This window comes from Peromyscus eremicus, chromosome X, assembly GCF_949786415.1.
Source record: "Peromyscus eremicus chromosome X, PerEre_H2_v1, whole genome shotgun sequence".
NCBI lineage: Eukaryota > Metazoa > Chordata > Mammalia > Rodentia > Cricetidae > Peromyscus > Peromyscus eremicus.
Genome location: NC_081439.1, coordinates 68,622,298 through 68,628,297, shown reverse-complemented (window position 1 = coordinate 68,628,297; position 6,000 = coordinate 68,622,298).

Below are 6,000 nucleotides of genomic sequence, written 5' to 3'. Positions count from 1 at the left end.
GACCTCAACATAAGACCTAACATCTTGAATCTGGTAGAAAGTAGAGATTCCTCTTGATCTCATGAAACTGAAAGTATCTGAAGTACAAGGCAGAGCCATTGTATACATAAATTCACAGCGGCTGTGAGTGCATACACAAGACATGTACAAGTTTAAACCAACCAAAATTTCCCCCATTGACAAGAAGGGACTCCAGAAGTACATATTACATTAGGAAAATTTATAATTGAAAGTATCTTTCTCTAAAGCCTTGCTCTATACTAGATCTTCTTGTTGTGGTTATGTTTCCTAAGATTATTATTCACCCATTATCTAATTCATACAATATTTTGAAATTATATTTTATAGGGAACACTCTGTGACTAAGATCTTGCCCAATTCATAGTATAATACATTCTACAGGACAGTGGTGCAATTCTAGAATGAAAACCTCCCATTATGATTCACTCCTTCCATTCATATAGCTTAGCAAAGTAATATTAGTAACCACCAGGAATGGTAGCTCAGGTCTATCATTCTAGTACTCGGAAGTATGAAGCAGGATCCTCACTACAAGATTGAGGACAACCTGTACTACAGAGTAACTCCCAGCCCAGACTGGGATACAGAGAGAGATACTACCTCCCATCCAAAACTATGTAATATAATATATTATTGTACCTATGACTATATTTATATCTATATCTACCCATCCTGTAAATGTAGTTATATATGAATAGAAAATCAGATCACTTGTAGAATAATGTGTCAGTAATATTAGGAGAACCAGTATATTGGAAAAGTGACCAGCAATAGTTTTAAAAGAGCAAGGGAACATTAAATTGTAATACATTTAACTTTGTTTTTGTAAACTCACTTACTAGCATTAGTGTTGTTACTTTTATTGCTTATCAAATCAAGAGCTGTGCTCTCCAGTTTCTGAATGAAAAATCACTGTTCTTCCAAATCACATGAGAATAAAGCAACATAACATGTCAAAGGTCAATGAACACAATATATTTTTAGCTCCTGTTCTGAAGCTTTTAAGAAGACCTTATAAATTGCAGCAGCAGTGATGAAATAGTGTCTAGTATTTGTCAGCATAACATATGGCCATAGAAGAATTCTGAAGTTTTTTTGAAAGACTAGAAGACAGTTATAATGAACAACTTCACATTTAAAGGTAATTCACTATTATTTTTATTCTCAGAGATATTAGAGACTACCTCTTACCTTTCCAAGTTCCATTACACACTAGAAGACATCCTCTGTGATTAATGTGGCAACCCACTAGAAAGAATGTGTTGTCTTCAGCTATTTTTAGTAATTGAGAAATATCTGTAATTTTCCCCCTCCTTTATTCATACTTTAAGATCACAAGATAGCCTTTTTATTATTACATTTATAAATATTTTTATGAATGTGTGTTTACATGTATTTAACACAGAATATATGTACACACCAGATGACATCCTGAGGGAGTTGGTCTCTCCTTCCACCATGTGGATTAGGGCATGGAACTCAGGTCATCATGCTTGATATCAGGTACCTTTACCCACCACTATCTCCTCAGTATTTGAAGCAGTGATAATACATGTATATGCATATATGTAGTTATCTGATTTACACTTTAATGGTAAATATTGTCAATGGTAAATAATGGTAAAAACATGTAGATGTACAGCTGATGTTTCTCCTTTTAAGTAACACTGCTGCAAGGGATTTAGCTAGCTGATGGCTACTAGAATCTTCTTGGAGACCTCAGTTTTTGAGCTGAGGTTAAGGGACTTTCAAAGATGTTTCCAGCAAGTGATGAAACTAATTAAGATCTATAAGCATTTCTTCTTGATGGTAAGCCAAAGACATTTTTAAATTTGTATCATGGTTGCATAGTCCCCATATATTTTATACTTGGTTCTGTGTCAGTGTAAGTTTCCTGGAAAAGAAAAAAACAAAAACACCACTATATAAATTGGTAGCTGATGTTGTCCAGAGAAATAAGCAGGCACATTAAACTTCCAGGATTACATCAATTATGCTTATATTAGCTATGATAATCCTGTGTTTGACAATATTGCTATGGATGATTATAAGGAGAATGTGCAGTACAGTAGAAAATTTTTCACCAATGCTAATTTGGAAGGACTTAAAGACAACAAAAATTTCATTGGCCAGTTTAATACTCTATGTGTTTTGAAGTTAATTTTTTCCCATAGGCCTGCATTTCAAGGGCATGGTCTTCAGTGTATCATTATTGGTCAGTGGTGGAAAATGTAAAAGCTGAAGTCTAGTGAGAGGGTTAATGCATATACAACTCTGAAAATTATTGTGAGAGTCCAATCTATTTTCTCTTTAGCTTCATGGCCACGGGAAGAGCTGTTTTACTCCAGCATGTGCTCATGCCATAAAGCATAGCCTCTTCAGAGGTCTAAGAGCAACAAGGCTGATCTATCAACCAAAAAGAATCTCTGAAAATTGAAGCCAAAATAAACTTCTTGTGATTGTAAGCTGGTAATTTCACTTTTATAACAGTAAGAGACAGCTGCTATCAATAATTCAGGCATGCCCTATTTACTAGTTATATGTAAATAAATTAATAAAAACTAATTATTCTAACTGTTATTGTCTAATTGTTGTGATATAATATATCATAGCCAGCATTGCATATTCAACTGAACTGGTACTAGCACATATACACATCCTTTGTGTCATGTATTTCTGAACTAATGTCAGGGTATGTCACAATATGTTTACCCTTGATCCTCAAAAATACAAAAACAAAACAGAACAAAATCAACAAACAAACAAAACAAGACAGATGTCATTCCTTTCAAAAGCCATCCCAACATAAAATATAGGAAAAATGTTTGATTCTCTAAATGGCTGGACACATTTCTAAGACTAGAAGAACCATGAGTCCATAGAAATGATATCAACAAAGAAACATATTGAATTTGTAATTGACCATAAAATTGATGAATTGCTTGAGAAAGAACACAGATATAAGGAATCTCTATTGACCACTATAGAACACTGGTAAAATATTTAGTACAACCCAAGAAATAATACACAAATAAATGTAGCTGGAAGTTTTCCTGTGTCCTGCCTGGTCCTGTAGCTGCTCAGACCCAAGTAAACACACAGAGGCTTATGTTAATTATAACTGCTCACCCATTAGCTCAGGCTTATTACTGACTAGCTCTTACACTTAAATTAATCCATAATTCTTATCTATGTTTAGCCATGTGGCTTGGTACTTTTTCTTAGTTCTGCCTTATCATCTTGCTTCCTCTGTGTCTGGTGGCGACTCCTGACTCAGCCTTCCTCTTCCTAGAATTCTCTTTGTCTGCTTACCCCGCCTATACTTCTAGCCTGGATACTGGCCAATCAGCTTTTTATTTATTAACCAATCAAAGCAACACATATTCACAGCATACAGAAATACTTCCCACAGCACATAAACTGAGAATTCAGTTGACAATGGAAGCAGAAACAAATTGGAAGATGAAGCCATCTCAGCAAGGTAATCATGCTTAAAACAAAATATTGAAGTATAGAATTACTGATAGAATTCCTAAGATTAGCATTAAAATTGGCTTATTAATTAATATTGTTATAATTTCCTTTTATTTGTGTATATGTTGCATGTGTGATTTGCCTGGGGTGTGTGTGTGTGTGTGTGTGTGTGTGTGGTATGTGTTTGTACTGCATGTTCACAGGTGTGTACAACTCAGAGCACACATGTAAAGGCAAGAACAGGACATTGTCTTCTTTCATCACATGCCACCTTATTACCTTGAGATAGGTTTCCTGTTTCAGCTAAGCTGGATATTCAGTGAGTTCTTTGGATCTGTTTTTTCCCTGCAGTGCTGGAGTTATATGTGCAGCCACGTCTAGTGTTTTCTTAGAGGCTGGGGACTCAAACTCATATTGTCCTGCTTGCATGCCAAGTCCTTTTAACAAAAGAATCTTTTCCTTAGCCCTTAATTAGCTTTCTACATATCTAAGTGGCATGATTTAGTTTAGAATGAGCTAAAATTTGGGAATGCTAATTCTGCACCCAACCAAGTTATTCTTGTTTCCAAAGTATATATGGAATCATTGTACTGTTGTGATGACTGATTTTTTACATAGTAATAAACATATATTCCCATATGCTTCAATCTGAAGTATGGAAAATGTTTGGAAGCATTATGAATCCTTAAAGAACTCAAAAAAGTCATTATCTTGTAGACAACATTGGCATTTGAGTTGAGATCAAATCTGATATAAGGGTCATCTCACATCAAGGATAGTAAGTGAACAATTAAAACAGTTCTCTGTTGTAGAATATTATTTTAAGATGTATTACATTTGTTTATGCTCTGGAACATTTGTTTAATAACGCAAAGATATGTTTCATCTTTTATGTTGCACATGTTTAACTGTGAGCTGTGTTACTGTGCCCGTCTAAAACACCCAATGGTCTAATAAAAGCTGAATGGCCAGTAGCAAGGCAGGAATAAGGATAAACAGGGATGGCAGGCAGAGAGATAAATAGAAGGAGAAATCTGGGAGAATGAAGGAAGAAGGAGCAAGACAACAAGGAGAGGAGGACACTAAGACCCAGCCACCCAGCCACATAGCCAGCCATGGAGTAAGAGTGAAAGTAAGATAACAGAAGTAAGGAAAAGGAAAAAGCCCAGAGGCAAAAGGTAGATAGGGTAATTTAAGTTAAGAAAAATTGTCAAGAAACAAGCCAAGCTAAGGCTGGGCAAATAACTAAGAATAAGCCTAGTTATCCTTTGTTTAACATGGATTGCCCTGAGAAGGGGAAATAGATAAGATATCCATGAGCCAAACTGGGGGTAAAGGGAGGCAATGGAGGGTAGGGGATGGCGAATGAGAACATAGGGGAACATAATGGTCAAGCTGGAACAGGGACAGAGTGGGAGAACAAGGAAAGAGATACCATGATAGAGGAGACATTAAGGGAACAGGGAGAAACAGGTGCTGTGGAAGTTCCCAGGAATCTACAAGGATGACCCCCCTTAGACTACTAGCAAGAGTGGAGAAGGTGACTGAACTGGACTACTCAGTAATCAGATTGGTGAATACCCTATCTGTAATCATAGAGCCTCCATACAGTAACTGAGGGAGCAGATGCAGAGATTCACAACCAAGCACCAGGGCGAGCTCCAGGAGTCCAGTAGAAAAGGAAGGGGAAGAGGGATTCTATGAGCAAGGGGGCATCAAGATCTGGTGGGGAAATGTACAGAGACAACTAAACCAACCACTAGTGGGAACTCATGAAATGTGGATCAATAGCTGTGGAGCTTACATGGAACTGTACTAGGCCTTCTACATAGGTGAGACAATTGTTTAGCTTTAGCTTTATCTGCTTAAGGGGCCTCTGGCATTGGGATCAGGATCCCATCCCTGTTGCATGACGACGGGCTTTTTGGAGCCCAGTTCCTATGGTGGGACACCTTACACAGACTTGGATCAGGGTGAGGGTCTTGGACCTGCTCATCTGAATGTACAAGGCTCTGCTGACTCCCCATGGGGGTGCTTGTTTTGGAGGAGGTAGAATTGGGGTGGTGGTGGGTTGGGGGGAAGGCGGGAGGTGGAAGGATGGAGGAGAGGGTCACCTGTGGTTGGTATGTAAAATGAACAGAGAATGTCTTAATAATACAAAAAAGAATAAGCCTATGTTTGTGATTTATTTGGGGGTTGGGTGGCAGCCCCCCCAAAAGAACAAAAACAACCAACAACATATCTCTGTGGTATATTTATTCCAAAATTTATGGGCCATGAGAATATTCTAAGTAGCTTTTCTCACTTGCTAAATATTCAATTTTATACAAAAACAAGCCAACAAAACAGAATTGCAGATCAGTGATCAAATCTATTCGCTTTTTTGTTTTGCAACTTATACTTCCATTCATCTCTCTTAGGAATTCTGAGTTATAAAAAGCACACCATTCTTAAAGACTTAATTACTAAGGACTCTTCTGTGAAAAAAATGTATTCATCAGTGAC